The following is a 20,764-nucleotide window of genomic DNA, read 5'->3' as shown; positions in this document are numbered from 1 at the left end:
ATCCAGGAAAATGTCTTCCAGTTCTTTACACATAACAACTTGTCCTTAAGCACGATTTGTTCTGTTGAGGATTGATTTTAAAGTTGACAATCAACTAAAGATTACTAGCCACTTCGGATCTGTAAATTTCTAGTTTGTTCTGAAAATTCAAGTACTAACAAAAAAAATCTTAAACTGTCTGTTTCACACAACTTGGTGAACAGGTTCTCCTGAGCACAATCTGGACCAGTGTTTTTCCAAACTTGGCAAAGGTAAGACCAGGTTCTAATTTTTTTTACTACCGGTTCTGTGGGCGCGGCTTGATGGTCATGTGACAATTCTTTAGGATTTAGCAGAGGGACTGGTCTACCAGGCTTTTAACTGCTTGGAGAGCTATACAGGTCTACTCATTTGTTTTTGGAGGCACCAGTCTATCCATTTATTTTTGCAGGCACTGATTTACTCATTTGTTTTTGGAGGCACCAGTCTACCACCACACTGTTTTTTAACACTGATCAGCTGTAGGGCGGCCCTTTGAAGCCCCATGACAAGAGTTTAAATAGTTTTTTTCCTTCTAGCCGATCAGCTGGGACTCAGGAGGCAGCAATAGATTGGGGGTGGGGCCAAATAAAAGCTAAGAATACATGGGGGAGAGCAGAACCGGTTTGGTGATGTCATATCGTCACCGCTACCGGTTCGGCGGAACCGGGCGGAACCGGGAGGAACCCACCACTGGTGTGGACTTTCCCAATCATGACAAATTAACATTGCCAAGTCTGATAAATGCTGCTCTAAATCTTTATAGAACTTTATAGAGATTATATAATCTTTATAGAGATTATAAATCCATATGCATAGGTATGCCTCTCTGGGGATTCCAAATATACATTAAAACTTCAACATTGCTGTTTTGCAATTGAATAAAGCAATGCTGCAATAGCATGTGAGAGTGACCTTGAGGAGCAAGAGGAATAGGTGCTGCTTAGGAAATGCTTGGACAAGAAAGCAGGGAGCCCACAGTTGCTTAATGGTCAGAGAAAGAAACTTAGGAAAGACTGACTATAATGGATCAGGCAATTAAACATGGCAGCAGGAGCTTTGTACTTTTAGACTTGCAAGACTCTCTTAATGTAGCCTTACAATAAAGTAGAATTAGCTCATCTTGTTGTGTTTCTTGTCTGGGAGGGCTGATGAATCTCCACATCGGGCCACCCACTACATCCTTTAATAGAATCTCTATTTCCCTGTTGTTGGACTACTGGCTCTAGAAAAGAGAATTTCATACTATACAGGCAGCTGCAGAAGAGTATGAATTGTAGTCCTGTTGGCTTCATCACTAAATAAGGCGCCACAGATTCTTCCCTCCACTACCGCAGACATTTTTAATCATTTGCATGTATAATTAATTTCCATGTTTTTAGGTTTTCCCTAAAGCAGCTGTGTGTGTTTACCACACAGTCAAGTATCTACAGTGAGAAGATGGGGGGGGAGTGATCCCCCCTTCTTCCCCCCCGGGAACAGGACTATCCTTGCAGTCTGTCAGTCTGAAAAGAATTACAGAGAGATGCATGTTTCTGTCTTTCTGCCACCCTCCTCGGAGATCTCTGTCCTCAGACCCAGAAGCTACTTTTTAAGTGTAAAAGAAAATAATAATGGGAACATGGGAAGTGATGAGCGGAAACACACAGAATTTGAAGAATCCAGAGATGACCACACTGATGCTGGAGGACACAATTACCATTTATTATTTCATTTATTTGCCTGATAGCAAACCTTTCTGCTTAGACCGGGTGGAAGGCAAGTAACAAAATTTTACAGCCCCGTAATACAATACTATTTATAGTAAGATTAATAATGCTATAATCACAGGCACCTTTACAAAGGTTCTAGTAGGCAATATGGTGATACTGCCAGACTTAATGGAGGCCTAGATGAGATGACATTAGTATCCTTAGTATTCTTACTTTCTCCCTCTTTCAGTCTTTGCCTTCCATCTCTCTTTTAACTCTTCTGTCTCCTCTTTTTGCTTTCTCCTGCCTTCCCTATGCTCACTTCACCTTCCTGTGCAGCAGCATCTTTTCCTTATCTCTCTCTCCAGTAGTTAGAAGGACTCAGGCACATTACAAAGAAAAGCTTCAGTCGTGTCTGGCATCTTAATTTCCTCAGAGTACCCCCTAGGCTCACCGGGAGCTACCTAGGGGCACTCTAGGCAAATGAAGATACCAGGAAAATTGGAGGAGGCTTGACCTCTTCTGTGTTGTGGTTTTAAAACAACAACAACAACAAGTACACTTTAAACAAACACACATGGTGGCTGTACTTGAGGCTGAGCTATAATCTGCACCCAGTGATTTGACTGACTGATGTTGCAGTGCAAAAGGACTCAGTTTTCCTTGTTTGCATTTCTAAATGGCTTAGAAAAAGCTCCTATAATGGTGTTTCTCAACTTCAGCCATTTTAAGCTATGAGGACTTCAACTTCCAGAATATTCTGGGAGTCAAAGTCCTCATAGCTTAAAGTTGCTGAGATTGAGAAACACTGTCCTATGGAAAATATTGGATAGCCACTGCTAGTCACTGCTAGCCATTAGAAACTATACCAAATAGTTTCCTATCTTTGCCAGTGTAACTAATGTTAAAATCTCTTAAATAAAATAATAAGGAACTAGTGACATGACACAATATTCCCCTATTTGCATTCCAATGTTTTTGAAGTGACTTGCCTCCAAGTCCTTCCAAAGCGGCTTCATCTTGGATGACAATAAGACAATCATCACATTCTTAATATGGGACAGAAAAATCTTTAGAGCATTTACAATTAAGACTCAATTTCATTATTGTACAACCTTACATCTCAAGTTCATGTGCACCCCAGGGTTTTGTGTATGAGCTCCAGAGCTTCTCCAAATGTTACTGCTGAACTATCTTTCTGCAGAAACACCAAAGAGGGATTTGGAAATGCAAATCAGCTTTCTGAACAGGTTTTGTATTAGCATTTTAAAGGGTATATTTATTTGTTTATTTAAGGATTTACCAGAATACAGGTGTCTATCATCGCTTTCATAAATGAAAAGCAACATATAAACAAAAGCTCAGCAATCATATTAAGTATAATATAATACATAGTGAATTTAGCAAGTTTAAACACACATAAAACACAATAGAAAATCAAAGAAATAGCTCAAGCTAGCATATCCGTTTTTCATCTCTCAGTCTTTCCCTCCCCTCCTCCCCATTTATCCTCAATACAACCCTTTGAATTACACAAAATTGATAAATAGTGTCACATTCAGATTAAGCTTTATTTGCCTGGCTCTACATAGGGTAAAATCACGCTTCTAAACAATAAATCTCACTAGCACTACATTTTAGAATAAAGCATACCTGGAAGTAGAATGTTTTAAGTGTGTGAAGCTGCCCTAAGCAGTAAACCCTCCCGAGAATTATTGAAAAATATTTTATTGAAAATATTGTAGAAGGAGAACTGTGTTAGTGTATGGTCACCAAAAAAATATCCAAAAGAATCTGGTGCCACCATTTCTGACATTTTTTTTTTATTTTTTTTTTTGAAAGGCATAAGATTTCATGAACTGCAGCTCTCTTCAATAGATGCACAGAGCAATCAGACTGATGTGGGATTTCGATGGGGGTGGGGAAAGAGACACATAGGTAATTATACAGATGAAGGTTTCATGTGTGAGCCAGATTGCAAGTCCTGTTTCAATCAACAATTATAAAGTGTTAAATATGCAATTGCCTGACATCTTTTGATGTACAGTATATGAGTTTTGCAATTTCTCACTCAGTGGTGGAGTAAAAAACGCTTTCCCCCCCAAAACAGTCACTTTGAAGTATGCTATATAATGCTCTGGCAGTCTGACATGTCTTTTTTTTTTCTGAGTCCCGATGTCAGACTTGTGTCCATTAATTCTTTGCACAAAGTTTGTCTCATTTGTCCTATATAAACTCTGGAGGGGCATTGCTGGCAGATGATGGAAGATTCAATATTCCCATTGAAGAAGTCCAAAGCATGAAACACAGAAAGAAAAACGCATCATGGCTCAAAAACACTTATTTGAGATTCCTAACTCAAACTGATTTTAAACTAGTTTGCCAGAGGGGATTCTGCAATTAACAAATATAGTTTATTAATTTGTTGTCACATTTTAGTTTTAGCATACCATCAATCTTTTCTCTGTTTATTTTTCTCAAGAGCTTTGAGAAAACCAATAAAGATTCCATGTCTTGCCTACGGGCTGTGAATACGGAATGTTTTCAGTTCTGACAATTTTCAGATTATAATGTAGGATAAACTAATGCACTTGTAGCATGTCTCCAATGTTCTGCTGATCTGACTGGTAAATCTCCATATAAACAGGACTGAAAGTGGAACGTGAATATTTATTTTCAAGTTTCCAAAGCAATCTTTTCACACAAATATTTGATCAAGCAGCTCAATAAAGCTGCCTCAAAAAGTATGCCTAAGGTTTTTGTCCTGAAAGTCTTGCTGTTTTTGTGTGCAGCTATACACATGACAGAATTTATTAACTCTCTACGTCCTGTCAGAATAAAGGACTGCTGGAATGAAGGAAATAAGGTTATGTCTGTGTTGTCATTTCTCCTATCCTTTTTTTTTTTAACATTATATGCCACATTACCCAGTGGAAATAAAGGTGGCATGCTGTACATCTAAAGTCTACCCCAAAGCTTTAGATGGGACTTGATTAATCAGCTACTCCTAGAGGCACTGAAAATAGAAAATTTCACATTTTTTCTAGTAGTCAGTTTAGAAGACTGAAGAGTGGATATTGGCAAAACTTTCAATCACTTCCAAACAACAAGAAAAGCTGGCTGTGTTACACTAACTGATAACTTACTACTCATATAGAACTTATTGCTTTAAATACAATGGTCACAAGTCTGAAAAAAAGTATTTTACCAGAAAATGAAGAACCATTATTGATCATAGCATGGACTGCCAATTGATTATAGACCTATTTCATGCTCTTGGTTCTTCCCTGAAGTTGCTTTCTCTGTTTGATACTACAAGGTGGTAGGAAATAAAGTTGGGCCCTTTTCTCTCACTGCAGCTTTCTTCCTCTAGTTTTAGACTGGCTATTAAAACTCTTTTTGTTCTGCTTGCCTTTCAAATGTTTTTTTTTTTTAATGTTTTGGCTCTGTTTTAAAGCATTTGTCCTCTTGGCTCCATTTTTTTTTCTATTTGTGATCTTTTAGAATTCTGTCTTGATTCAAAACTTTATATTGTAAATTACATTGGCCTTTGCTCTGATAAGGGCACTGCCCAGCATGGTTTCAAATCAACATAAGAAGTGAAATGTGCCCCCGATATCTAATCACGATGGCTTTGCTAGGTGCGTTTCATCCCATCATGTCATCACTATTCTGATCCAGCCGTAGCAAATAATGATAAGCTGCTTGCTCGCGAGTAAAAACCAACCCCTTTTCAAACAGGGTAGGAACAGTCTTTTATTCACGTGAATAAACGAAAACTATACATAATTAGTCCCAGCAGACCTGGTTCTGGCCAAGAAATCCTAATTGCTTGCTGTATCCTAAAAACGAGCAGTTGTCTGCGACAACTGGCCACTCCCAAACCCCTACTATTTATTTATTTATTTATTTATTTATTTATTTATTTATTTATTTATTTATTTATTTATTTATTTATTTATTTATTTATTTGTCCAATTTATATGCCTCCCTTCTCCGTAGACTCAGGGCGGCTTACAATGCATTAAAGCAATAGCCTGCATACTTTTTTGTATATACCTGCTTATTAGGGCTTTCGGGGGGCCCTAAGCAGTGTTGTTCTATACAAAGTTGGCTTATTGCCCCCACAATCCGGGTCCTCAATTTACCTATCTCAAAAGGATGGAAGGCTGACTCAACCTTGAGCCTGGTGAGATTGGAACTTGCACTAATTGCAGGCCGCTGGCAGCTAAGTGCTAGCACTCAATAGCACTTTAGTCCGCTGCACCACCGAGGCTTTCCCAGCCAGGGAGGGGCTGGCTAGTGTCCATGTCTGCTTTTCCTTGAGAGCCAGCTTATTGTTTTTCTTTGCAATCCTCTCCTTTCCTCTCTGTGCATACGGCCCATCTGTTCCTCCCCCTCAATCAGCTCAGGCCCCAAAGACAGCTGCCTCTCCACCTTGGGGAGGACAGAAGGCCCCGGCTCTGCCTCTGTCTGAAAGAATGCTTGCATCTGCACAAGGGAAAATTCCCAGGAACATGGATCAAGAAAGGGCTCATTTTTCCCCTAGTTGTAGGACTATCTCTGGGAGTATCTCTCTAAGATCATCCTGGTGATTCAAAATGGACTAAAGCATAATATAGTGGAGAGTCAACTCATGGGAAAGTCCTAACTCAAGCTCAGTTCTTGGTATTTCTAAAAATACCAAACTACTTCAACTTACCAGAAGTACAAGATTTGGGATTTTGAAAGTCCATTGATACCTGGAGTAGAAACAGAAGACTACATTTTTATGAATAAAGAACATAGATCTGGCTAGTACAGCAGATGAAATACTTGATGTGGATTACAGTTTAGCAAATAGATAAATTATGTGTTTGGAATGAACCTTGGTGAGTTACACAGTATCCACATGTACTCTTACTGGTTTGACTTAATCATAATAATAGTATAGGTAAATGCTGGACCTTCCTCAGGAGCATTCCAACAGCGAATCTGATTGGATTACAGCTCTAAATATATTAAACTTGGCAGGATGCAGAAGCCACCAATCTCTCAAAGAACTCTTCTCAAAGCGGGGGGTGGGGGGGGAGGACTGGCTTTTGAGAAAAAAGAGCATCAGAAGGACAGAGAAAGCAAGTGTCCATGAGTGAGACTGTGATGAAATGTAATATTAGTGCAACTGGGAAGGGTTGCACTTGTCTGAAAGGAAAAGGCTAGTGTGCCCTATTAGATTACTCAACCCATGTCCAAATTATGTGAGAACTTTCTGTTAGAAATGTTTTGGTGAATAAGTTATAGAATTAGAATAGATATGGGTAGTTCTCGACTTACAGCCATTCATTTCGTGACCATTCAAAGTTACAACTGAAACTGAAAAAAATGACTTATGTCCATTTTTCACACTTACAACTGTTGCAGCATTCCCATCATCACATAATCAAAATTCGGTTGCTTGGCAACTGGCATGAATTTATGACGATTGCAAAGTCTCCGGGTCATGTTTTTTGCAGCCTTCTGACAAGCAGTCAACGGAGAAGCTAGATTCACTTAACAACCATGTAACTTACTGAACAACTGCAGTGATTCACACTGTTAATCAATTCACAGTGATTAACAACTCTGGCAAGAAAGGTTGTAAAATGGGACAAAACTCACTTAGCAACTGTCTCGCTTAGCAATGGAAGGTTTGGGCTGGATTGTGGTTGTAAGTCAAGGAGTGCCTGTAAATAGTAGCACACAAAAGACCATTTGTTTCCTTCTAAGCTATCTGATGACTTGTGAAAAGGTCCCCTGAAATTGTTCATTGCTCAGAGGAGAGGCACAGAAAAGAAGGACCTCACCTTCTCAGTTTCATCTTTTCATTCAGTTAAAATAATGACCCCTTTTATCCTGTCACCTCATTCATCATCATGCTAAATATATGGAAAGTGGTGCCCTGCCATAGATGAAGGCTCAGTCTGCTCTTTACATTGTCTGTCTTTCTCCAGCCAGCCACTTTGAGTCACGTCTTGTCACACTGACATGGAGATTGTAATTCCTGTAGTTGCAAATCTCCAGATAGAAATATTCCATTGCTTTTTTTCAGAATAAAACAAGTGCAAGATAGAACAGTTTTAAAATGGCTTCCTAGTGACAGATTTTTTTTGTGTGCATCAGCCACCAACTGTAAAGAAACAATTCACTAAACATATTAGCAAGATTGTCCAGGCAAAACAACAGACCTAAATCATTGGAATAAATCAGCAACAGTCCTAGGTTGCATTAACAGAGAGATAGAACAAGATCATATGAAGTATTAGTACCATTTTATAAGGCCTTGGTAAGACCACACTTGGAATTCGGCATCCAGTTTTGATCACCACAATATAAAAAAAATATTGAGATTCTGGAAAAAGTGCAGAGTAGAGCAACAAAAATGATTAGGGGGCTGGAGGTTAAAACTTATGAAGAACAGTTATGTCCTGTTTAATGAAAAAAAGGACTAGGGGTGACATGATAGAAGTGTTCCAATATCTAAGGGGCTGCCACAAAAAAGAGGGGGTCAACCTATTCTCCAAAGTACCTGAAGGCAGGACAAAAAACAATGGATGGAAACTAATCAAGAAGAGAAGCAACCTAGAACTAAGGAAAAAATTGTTGACAGAACTATTAATCAGTGGAACGACTTGCCTCCAGAAATTGTGGGCGGTCCAATACTGGAGGCTTTTAAGAAGAGACTGGACAGCCACTTGTCTGGAATGGTATAGAGTCTCCTGCCTGAGTAGGGGGATGTGCTAAAAGACCTCCAAGGCCCCTTCAACTCTGTTATTCTGTTATTTTGAAATGTTTTCTGTAAGTCTGAAAACAACTATTGCATGTTAAGAAGCAGAAGAATTCAAGCCACAGGTGCTGAAAAAAAAAAGTTACAGTGGAAAATTTATAAGATCTTTCAGAATCACTTTTAACACAGTCTGGTTCCCCAAAAGTACGTGCGCAAACTGGTGTGATGCAGTAGCAATAAAGATGATTTGCAAAATCCCCTTTTCTGTTCTTGCTTCAGGCTAATGCTCCACTGAAAATGTTCTTGAAAAGTTAGATCAAGGCCAAAGTGCCTTTCATTCTGCATTTGGCGTCGGTGGCCAACCAGATGAATTCAGATTGCTTTCATACATGTGAGGGTGGGGAGTATTTCTTCTATTGTCTTGTCCCATTGTTCTCTGCCTAGCATATTTAATGCTGGAGAAAAACCTCAAAGAATTTAATAATAGATATTAAGAACAGAAACTGTTTAGATTTTTGCACTGTTTTGCAAAGAAGGCAAGTACTTGAGTGCTAGAGCAGCAGGCTATCTAATACTTCCATACTTTCTTCAATTGTAATTGACTAACTGAGGCAAATACAGAAGGAGAGGCACATCTAAATACACATTCCAGGACTAGTTTTATCATCAGAGAGAATAATTTCCATGACTTGCTCAAACTCTTTCAGTCAGCCTTCTGTCTTCCATAGAAATCGCTTTTTCATCACAATATTAAAGTAAGAGAAAACTACTAGTTCAGTCAATTTCTAATCAGAGAAAGAGGAACAGGCGACATCTAGTCTATTGCAAGCAACAAAATATCTTGACCTCATTCTCACTGAGAATATTGCAATGCAGTTCAACAAAATCTAGACAGACATCTAAACATGGACAAAAGCAAGTGTCTTGTTGGTTAGATAAATGTAACTGCATTACCACCACCCCCTTCCCATTTTTATCAAAATAATAAAATGAAAATGTGCATTTCAAAGCGTGTAGCTACTGATATTCTGTCTCACAAAAAAATTGATTCTAGCAAATGATCAGGCCACCAATACTTCTCAGTGTCTAAGAATGAGGACTATGAAAAACCTTCATTTGCTCTCCCAGATGTACTCACAGCTCTGACTGAATACTGTACATGGCTTCATAGCAACATTGTATCCTGTAGATCACAGCACCACAAACCCATTTCAAGGTTAAGTGACAATTGAATAAAAAACAACAATTTATTTTTATTTATTATAACAGAATAACAGAGTTGGAAGGAACCTTGGAGGTCTTCTAGTCCAACCCCCTGCTCAAGCAGGAGACCCTATACCAGGGGTGAAATGCTCCCGGTTCGGACCGGATCACCTGATCTGGTAGCGATGGAGGCGGGTGGTTCGGAGAACCAGTAGCAAAAATCCCTGGAGCCCCCCCATGCCCAGCTGAGCCGCACAATCATCAGAGGCTTTTTCTTTTAATTTTTAAAAGCATTTTTTCTACAATCTCTTTGGCCGAAAAAATGCCTTTAAAAGTAAAAAAAAAAAAGCCTCTGATGATTGCGCGGCTCAGCTAGGATCGTCAAAGGGATTGTCAGCTGATGATCCCAGCTGAGTTGCCTGATCGGCAGAGGTTTTTTTTCTTTTAAAAGCCTCTGACAATCTAATCTGAGTTGCCTGATTGGCAGAGGTTTTTTTTCTTTTAAATGCCTCTGATGATCCAAGCTGAGTTGCCTGATTGGCAGAGGTTTTTTTTCTTTTAAATGCCTCTGATGATCCAAGCTGAGTTTAAAAGAAAAAAAGCCTCTGCCGATCAGGCAACTCAGCTGGGATCGTCAGAGCCTTTTGAAAGCATTTTTTTACAACCTCTCCGCCGAAGAGGTTGTAGAAAAAATGGTTTAAAAAAAATTAGCTACGCCCACCCAGTCACATTACCTCATCACCACCAAGCCATGCCCACAGAATCGGTAGTAACAAATTTTAGATTTCACCACTGCCCTATACCATTCCAGACAAGTGGCTGTCCAGTCTCTCCTTAAAAAGCTCTAAACATGAAGCACTCACAACTTCTGAAGGCAAACCATTCAACTAGTTAATTGTTCTAACTGTCAAGAAATTTATCCTTAGTTCTACCTTAGGTTGGTATTCTTCTTTATTAGTTTTCATCCATTGCTTCTTGTCCTATCTTCAGGTGCTTTGGAAAATAGGTTGACCCCCTCTTCTCTGTGGTAGCCCCTCAAATATTGAAATAGTGCTATCATGTCACCCCTAGTCCTTTTCTTCACTAGACTAGACATATCCAATTCCTGCAACCCTTCTTCATATATTTTAGTCTTCAGGCCCCAAAACATCTTTGTTGCTCTTCTCTGCACTCTTTCCAGAGCCTCGACATATTTTTTTATATGACCAAAACTGGATGCACGATTCCAAGTCTGGTCTTGCTAAGACTTTATAAAGCAGTCTAATATTTCACGTGATCTTGATTCTATCCCTCTGTTAAAGCAACCTAGGATTGCATTGGCTTTTTTGGTTGCTGCCGCATATTGCTGGCTCATATTTAAGTGATTATCCATTAAAATTCCAAGATTCCTTTCACAATTGCTGCTATTGAGCCAGGTTTCACCTAAGGTGTACATTTGGTTTTTCTTGATTAGGTGTAAAACCTTACTTACTTATTAAATTTATATGCTACCCAACTCTGGCAGCATAAATATGGAAAACAAGTGTGGATAAAATGCACAGGGAAATAGGAGCTGGTGATGCAGTTCTTCTCACTATTCCTGAAAGGCCAGCATTAGAAGATAAGCCTCTCCACAATGTGGCTTCACACTACTACGAAAGATTCAATTGAAAGCTGCAGTGAATTACAAGGACTAAGGCTGGAGGCCTTTGGCTTTCTGTCTTAGGTGTTACTTATAGAATTCCACAGAAAAATGGCTGCCTCTGCCTACATGCACAAAACTGCCCACAACTTCCCCAGCTACAGTAATTATCATGGGCAGAATGAACTATATAATGGTTTGTTCCCACAGTAATGTTTCCATGAACTTGTCAATATTTCATCTGGAGTTTTATGGTCCAGGTTCTGCCTCTTCTGTTTACCTGGTTTTCCTTCCTTGCCTCTTGAATGTCCCTCCTTGCCATGTCTCTTAAATGGAGGTATCCCTCTTCATCAAGTCCCATCTGTAAAAATGTTATACTGACATTTTCCAGTGATTTTATTCATAACCCTTTAATTATGTCCTGTGTTTTATTCTGTACGTGCTCATCACTTAGTCAGTAGGTAATTTAAAAAACAACGACAGGTAATCAAATAAATAACATGTAGCTGGAGAAAATCAGCTACCTAAGATGATTGCCTCAAGTAAGTGCTTCTAATTGAACACATCCTGATCTTTTCACTTCTCGCTACAAGGAGAAAAATAACAACACTGTGTTACAAAAAGTCATTAAGAAAACTATCATAGGCAGCCTGGGATCTTTGAAAGAGATGGATAGAGCAGAAAATCAGGTACAGGGATCAGATGTAGTTTTTCAAAACTGGATGAAACCACAAAAGATTTTCAAAACCGGCCACTAATGGGACAGGAGAAAGGAATTAGGGAGGATATGACTGTAAAACATTCCAAAGAGAGACACTTTATTGCATGTGTTACCATAAATAAAACTCACCTAGTCAAATCCCTAAAGCAACGGCATCTTTTGTGAGGCTTGTATGACACAGCTGCTTCAGAAGTCGCTCCCAATCTTCTCCACATGGATGGAGCTCTTTCCCTTGTTTATACAATCTGATAATTATATTAACCGCCTAAAATTAAATTACATTTAATCAAATTTAACTTTTGTCCTGGTCCTGTCAAAACACATGGTTCAAAGATCAAGTGTAGCTGTGGGGCCAAAAACAATTGCCAATCCCCAGTCAACATGAATCAATTCAGATGACTCTGAACACAGTAATCTCTACTGGGTCTGCAGCTATCATCCGTTTCCTTTTCTGGCCTGCAGAAAATGCATTTCTATATTCAAAGGCATACATTTATCAGAGCCTTCTTTACACTTTTGGCCTGCTGATTTAGCTCCATCAAAGCCTTTGGAAAATTGTGCAGCATATATGTTATGAACCACTCTCCCACCCCCACCCCCATACATACACACCCTGAAGAATTAACAGGATCAATAAAGCATCCTCTAGCCAGGTCTATGCAGTTTGGCAATGTGGGAAAAATCGATGAGGTCAAAACTGTGTCAGTCATTGTGCTGCCTGCCTCTAGGCTGATTACAGCCTATGAAGCGGGGGTGGGGGGGAGGGAAGGTCTGAAATTAGCCCACTTTCATCTGCCTTCTTCTTGCAACTAAGTGCATATCAACATGAGAAATTTCTATGCTCCTTTGCTTCTTCTCCCCAGTGCCAGAATTGTGTGTATTGCCGGCACTGAGCATTGAATAATGAGTGTCAAAACAGACACTGTTCAATTATGAGTTTCTATTTTCTGTTACAGCACATTATATTGTAGGTGGCACGATGGCTCAGTGGTTAAAAAATGCTGAGCTTGTCAGCTGCAGCCTCGGTTCGAGACCCGAGCACCGCACAGTGGGGTGAGCTCCCGTTCCTGCCCCAGCTCCTGCCCACCTAGCAGTCCGAAAGCATGAAAATGCAAGTAGATTAATAGGTCCCACTTCAGTGGGAAAGTAACAGCATTCCATGCTCCTTTGGCATATAGCCATGCTGGCCACATGACCATGAAAAATGTCTTCGAACAACACTGGCTCCCTTGGCCAAAAAACAGAGATGAGCACTGCACCCTAGAATCAGACATGACTGGACAGGGAAACCTTTACATATATAGTGTTTCTGTTTTTGATGGTTCAGGAGTTGCATTTTAAAACCTGGATACTGCCAATTCTGTCCTATTCTATCCAAATCCATAGGCAGATAATGATGGAATATCCTCAGGCTTTTCCCTGCTTGTCCTGTCCTTCTCGACCTCTCTGCTATCACAGCTGCCTTGTATTTATTCTCTTGAACAAATGGTGATCAAAAGAGAGATAACTAAACAATAGCTTATCTGTGTTTGGCATTTGTGCTCATGGGGAGACATTTGGAGATAGTCTCTGACTTTATTGTAGTTCAAGGTTGTTGTTTTTTTGAATTTTTATTTTTATTTTTAAAACAAAGGTGGTTGTTGTTTAAAAGAGCTGTTCTTCCTACTGTGTTGGATCTGTTTCATTAAAATCATTGAGAATATTTTAAATTCTGAATATAATTATCTTCTTGGGGGAGATGCTGTGTAGATATCAATGTGTATTACTTCCCTTATTTTTAAATGTGGTAAATTCACCCCCTTTCAACCAGCAGTTGGGAAGCTGAGCCTTTCCCCCAAATCTTAATGCCCTATCTTGGAACTTTCCCTGCTGCTGTCCACCCATCCTTGTGCCAACGTTTTTAGCAGGAACTTGCTACCTCCACTGCCAACATCTATCCTGCCTTTATTGCTTTTATTTCAAGTCAATTTCAGGCACCCTGATTTCCTTGTAGTAGAATGGAGGATATATTTTATCCACCTTGTGACTGTCCTTGGATAGTGTCAGAATAAAGACAATATCATTTTAACATCAGCTCAGCTTATGGCAATTTCAGCTTGTCTTGCTCACGGGGTGGTGATTTGTTTATGTAAAAGTCATCGCTAGGGTAAGGTAGTGCTGTGATTAGGTGCAGGTAGAGAACTTCAGCAAACATTGGGAGAATATCTAAAAGGGATATTAAAGGATTGGGAACTTAATCTTCAGTGCCGTTTCCATGTAAGCTTCGGAATGAAGGGTTGTGCATGGTTTCTGCCGATTCAGATTGTGCCCCAGTTGTGCTGCTCTGAAAAATGATTTACGATCAGCTGTTGCCCTGGCGACCCCACTGGATTTCATTAGAAGCATTGCTGCTGGTGCTAAATTTAGAAACAGCCAAAGAAATGAAAGGAAGGTCTTATTCAAGAATGTCAAGGGACCAAATAAATGTAATGTTTTTTTAAAAAACCAACCTTACACATACTCTGTGTCAGAAAGGTTTTTTTCTAATAATGTGAAAATGCAAGTAAAGCACAAAAATGCTCCATTTTTACAATGGAACAGAAAGGGTTGCACTGCAGGGGATTATAAAATGAATGCAGATCCAAGTGAGATATGCCCATACAGCTTAGATTAGAACAACACAGAAGCAAACATGTCCTACTTACAAGTTTTTATACAACTTGCACAGAGGTTTTTTTTAAAAAAATAAAATAAAATCCTGAGTAAACAAGCATTTAGAGAGAGAGTTTGCTGCGATGGTTAATGTGTTGGGCTAGAAATTGGAAGACTTTGAGTTGTAGTTCTGCTTTAGGCACCAAGCCAACTGGGTAATCTTGGGCCAAGTTCTCTCTCTCTCTCTTTTTTTTAAAAAAAATAATTTTTATTAAACAGATTTTTTTTTTAAAAAAATTGACAATTTTCTACTTTACAACATTTCCACATCAGTATACATCTCTTATATATCCCTTTTCCCACTTACTTCAATTTACCTTTATCTATAGATGTGGTTCTATTATTTATTTATACATATTAATATATCAATATACTAAAATACAATCATATATTATGTGTCCTTTCCATTTCTATGAGTTTGTTACTAAGTTCTAACTCCTATATCTTCTTCATTTAATCTTTCCTTACCCTTTACACCTATCCTCTAACTATTCATACCATTTACTCCATACCATATAGTACTCTGTTTCTCCCTTATCTTGCAATTCTTTTGTGAGTCTATCCATCCCTGGGCACTCTAAAACTTTCCTTATCACGTTTTCTTCTGATGGTATATTGTTATTCTTCCAATTCTGTGCATATATTATTCTCGCTGCTGTTGTAATATGTAATATGCCAGCCTCTCTGTCTCAGCTCTAGGAAAGAGGCAATGGTAAACAACTTCTGAAAATCTTTCCAGGAAAACTGCAGAGACTTGTCTAGGCATTTGTCAGGAATCAAAACTGACTTGAAGGTATGGTGTGTCTGTGTGTGTGTGTTTGTGTGTATGTGTGTGTGTGTAAATGCGCATATAAACAAACAAATAAATATGGGTTGTTTTGTCTGGAAGATCTGGAAGACTTAGTACATATATAGGTTCTGCAATACATAGTAATGATCTTGATGTATGAGTGGGTTTTATGTATGAGTGGGAGTTGTGAGGTCTATTTGGGGGGAATCTTGGGATATTTGGAGATATTCCCTTGAAATTGCTGTCCTAATTTGGTTTGATGAAGCCACCTCCAACTTTTCCAAAAAGGAAACATGAATTCAGTTTGCCAGTTGCAAATCCAAATATAATTTCCCTCTTTGCAATCTGTCTGAGATGCAATTTCCCATCTGTTCAAGCACTGGGAAGCAGAGGTCATTTTGAGCCCTCCCTCCCCGCATATCAGTTCACCCCTGGCTGACAGATGCCTGGAAAACTATCACTTTAGGTCTTAGTCTGAGGGATCGGTGCGGTGCCTTATGACCTTGTTGTCTGTGCTGTATGTAACCCGTGTAAAGCCTATAATAAATGACCCTTTCTGTCATGGGAAATAATGAAATAATCAATAACTCAGACTGGAGGGAAGCTCCGGTCTCTTAAAGTAATAACACCAGCAGCTTACAAATACCCAGGAACCCTACAGAATTGCATTATTGTAACTAGACACAAATGCATATCAAATTTACACACATTCTGTAAAAACACCTCCATGGGTTTATTCAGACTTCAGTAAACAGCTCTTTTCATTTTCTTCTTTCCCTGAAAACAGTGGGAGTTCAGGATCTCTTTCGTAAACATCAGATTCTTCTGAAGAACTTGAGACTTGAGACACAAATCTTTCTTCTGATGAACTGAAATGAAACCTCTGTTCAAAAATGATGGAAGTTTCAAGCAGCCTCTCTAAAGAGAATCTTCTAGCTTATAAGTGGGTCAGAGCTTCTCTCCACACAGAAAATGGGGGCGGGTGGGGTAAATTATGCAATTATTATGTCACTGAAACCAGGACAGTAGAGTGACGGAAAATAAAAAAACGAAACACGATTTCAGATTTCTGAAATTCTACAAGTCTGGTTTTTCTTAGAAGGCAGGCAAGCCTTAAATTCAACCACTACTATCTGGATACATGCCTAACATAATCCATCATATTCAGACAAAGCTGACTGGGGTGGACCCCAGCTGGCTGAATTATTTTGTGCTTCAGACTGGAAAAGATGAAACAATCAAGTGTTTTCATCTCTGCATCCAATTACTGAAATCTTTCATTCCTAACCATCAAATAAATTAATAGGCAAAATATAGATGGTGGGAGATATTTTATATAACCACTGGGTAAGTATGATGGCATTTTAAAGTTAAAAACAATAAAATGAATACTTGCAACCACATCCATTATTGCCAGCCTAACTCCTCGCTTTTTAAATAGGAAGGGGGAAAAGACCTTACAAGCAGTGGGAGCTTTGCAAATGCAGGCCCCAATGAAATTTGTCACCTCTGCTTGTTCCTCAGTGGCCAAATGGGGACTTTGCCTCATCCAGACAATAGGTAAGACTTTCTGTAATTTATGTTACTTTATGGGAGACATGGGAAATTTGGAAGGAAATACATCTATTCTAAAGCAAAATTGGACTATATTTTTTTTATAAAAGTTGGGCAAACAGGTAAGCCTGTTCAAAACATAAAAAAATAACAATATTTTACATATAATTTAATATTTAAATATAATAACATTACATGTAATGTAATGTTTAAATATTTAAATGTAATAACATTTATTACAATATTTAATGTGAATACCAGTGCATTAGTGCAAGGGCATATATTATCAATCAATCTTTTAGGTATCACAAGAATTGTAGCAGTTTAAAACAATTAAAGTCTTGTGGCCTGTTGAAGAGAAAATGTCTGAGTAAGCTGTTGCTATCTCGTTATCACTTTTTAATTAGTCATTTACTCTTGCTTTTAAGCAGAGGGACAATTAAGTCAGGAAACAATACTGGATATTGACAGCGCAAACTATTAGTGGCATTTAGTACAATTAGTGTTCCTAAGCATCCTATCTTTCCTATTCTATCCTAGTCTAGCCTTCCCTGTCCTGCCTTGCCCGGTCCAAGATATCCTTTTAAAACCAAAACAGCTTGCAACAATCCAGCCACACTGCTTTATTCAGACCCATTTCCTGTCTGCATCCAAACAACTGATTTAAATATGGACATTTGGGATAACAGCTGTAAATTGGTTAATTGACATTGACTCTTTTGCTGGTTTTAGCAGCCATTTGTTTTCAAACAGGCATTCTGAGAGCTATTAGTTCATTTATTCTGCAGAGGTGAAAGTCTGGAGATAATCAAAGACAAGCGTGTGTTTACATTGAAAACACACAATATCAGGAAGACCTACAGATTACGGATAAAACTTGGGGGTGATGAGCAAGTTTTCTAAACATCCTGAAAAGACTAGGAGGACATGGAAAAGTTGCTTCTGAATTGCACTTTTTCAGGCTGCAGTTCCTAGCCTTTTTATCTCAGGAAGTGAATTCTGAGCAAGATGAAGGAAGGAGGGCAGGTGGGAGGGAAAGACGGGTATCATTTGGGAGGAAAAGCCCCTGACTTTACATTATCAGTCTCCTGAGATAATAAAAGAGGCATCTCACATCTGAGATGGCACTAAATCTGTATGCAAGCCATCTGTGTTGACTAAGAAAAGACAGGGCCTGGAATGTTTACTATGATCTTCAAGCAGCTCCTTGATCTCTTGGTGAGACTCGCTTTCTTTGTGGAAGTCTCTGAAGGGAGATGAGCTTTGATTGCGTTAAAGCAGGCTGAACTTGAAAGAGCAGCCTGCAGCAGAGCCCTGATGACCTTTCAGGAGCTTAGTATCTTAGGATCAAGATGAAACTAACCCAAATGGTGTGCCTCAGTTTAGAAATGGCCTCTCTATGCCACATTAGTAGCTTTGCCCTGATTACAGCGTTGATTTCCCCCGCTTGCCTCAGCAACTGTACTCTGCTGATGAGCGAGACTGCCGGGCAGATAAGACTGAAGTCAGTTCTGCACAGTTGGATTGAAAGGTAAGCTGTCCCGACAGTGTTGTCTGTGAATTTCCTGTCATTTTGAGCAAAAACCTTCTTTGCCTCAAGCAGAGACCACAGATTGAGATAATCAGAAGTAAATATAGAAGGAACCAAACATATATACATACACACAACACACAGGCAGGCACAGGAAGTGTGAGGCTATTTATTGAAACAAAGGCAGTTATTTTTGTCAGGAGGCATGGCCACCTTGGTGGCAACGCTTGCGTCAATGCTGTTCCTTTGCCAACTTCCTCAGCAGATATTATGGGCCAGGACCCTCATTCTAACCCTAACGCTAATATAATTGAGGATGAGCTTTAATGACTTTAGAGCATTAGCACTCTCAGGAGGAATGTGCACCATTAACCTGGCTGCAGCCTCATTATTGTCTGTCATGGGAACATTGGTACATTATACCAGAGTATTTCCATTAAGTGTACAGCAAAGACGGGTATTTACAATGTGGGTCTCAGCCAGAAAAACAAATCTTCATGGTATTTCACTTTGAGAGGGGGAAAAAGGAAACATGGAGTTGTCAAAAAGTGATTGGTGTTGTAAAATTAAGGAAATCTACTGGGTCATGCTAAGGAATTAAGTATAAATATGATAAATAAAATAAATAAAAGAATTACCTCTACTGCACTGCCCAAATAGATGTATCCTGTGCTTATAACCACAGAAAGAGCAAATTAGCAATAGCAATGTTACTGAATCTAAACTATCCTTCTTAGCTAATCAGTTAAGGCATGATAGTGTGCATTCTTCCAGTTCTTGGACTGGCATATTTTGTGCTGCCCCAACATCTGAGCTGTAATCTTCATTAGTAAGGAATCTCAAGGCTCACTCATAAGTGGTCCTGTCTTTAGAGTTTTACCCTCTCACAATTTAGGTAACTGATTCATCCAGCTTTGATTTTTCTACTATGTATTGTGCATAGCTGGTAGGTCAGACATAAAGACAATTGCTGACTTTAAAGTGTGACAAGGAAGCCATGGGCAAAAATACACAGAGACTTTGAACAGAAACTTCAGCCATCTTTCAAGATGTCTAGCTAATTGTTTGCCAGTGGAGAAATACTTGATTCATTTGAGCTACTTTGAACATTGGTCTTTCAGAAGATTGAAAAAGTGTGTTCAAAAATATGTTGATGATGTAGAAAGGACATCTGAGATAAAGCAGGATGAAAGTTGTTCCCTCTGCAATAACTTTATCCCAGCTTCCACCCCACCAATCTTTCAGTTGGGTTGGTTTTAATGGGCTTTCAGAAGGCAGATAGATTTAGGGTTACCAAATGCCCAGCAGAAGGACATGACTTCCTTTTTGTCCTCATATCAGCCATCTGGAAGCCATTGCCTGCTTTTTGAATGTGTTGTTTGTTTTCATTTTGAATTGTTTTCACAATAGTAGCCACTGAAACTTTCTGATAGTGTCACCTTGTAAATTGTCTGCTTTTTTCCCTTCTCATCCATCAAAAGACCTCATAGCCTAGATCAGTGGTGAAATCCCAATTTTTTTACTACCGGTTCTGTGGGCGTGGCTTAGTGGGCGTGGTGTGGCATGGTGGATGTGGCTTGGTGGGCGTGGCAGGGGAAGGATACTGCAAAATCCACATTCCCTCGCCACTCTGGGGCCAGCCAGAAGTGGTATTTGCCGGTTCTCTGAACTACTCAAAATTTCCACTGCCGGTTCTTCAGAATCTGTCAGAACCTGCTGGATTTCACCCCTGGTTAGGACATTTGCAGATGGTGATGGTAAGACAGTGGCCAAGTGGCATCTCAAGTGCCCTTTCCAGAAAAACCAAATGGCTTCATGGTATGAGTTATATACCGTAGCTTTTTAAAAAAATCATGATTATCATCATACAACACTGATAAGCAAGTAGCCAGAAGAGATGGCATTGATGCCTCTGCCTTTTAACTTAATCCTTGCCATTTGCCCTTATTTTATCTCTCTACTTCTATTAATCTTCCCTGCTTTTGTGTCCTTCTCTTTTCCTTTCCTTTTCAGGTTTAAGGGCACAGCCACACATCCCGTTTCCCCATGTCTTTAATTCTGCTAACTTGAAGTGTGGAAACAAAGAGCAAGGATGTGCATGGATACTCACAGGTTCTGCAGCAGCAAAAAATAAAAGAAATTAAATTTAAAAACACCCCACTTCATATTATAGGTAAAGAAAATTATTTACCTGTACTCCTC

Source organism: Pantherophis guttatus, chromosome 1 (genome assembly GCF_059756535.1).
Source record: "Pantherophis guttatus breed Tessera chromosome 1, ASM5975653v1, whole genome shotgun sequence".
Lineage (NCBI taxonomy): Eukaryota > Metazoa > Chordata > Lepidosauria > Squamata > Colubridae > Pantherophis > Pantherophis guttatus.
The sequence above is the reverse complement of the archived record's forward strand: the minus strand, read 5'-3'. Positions refer to the sequence as shown.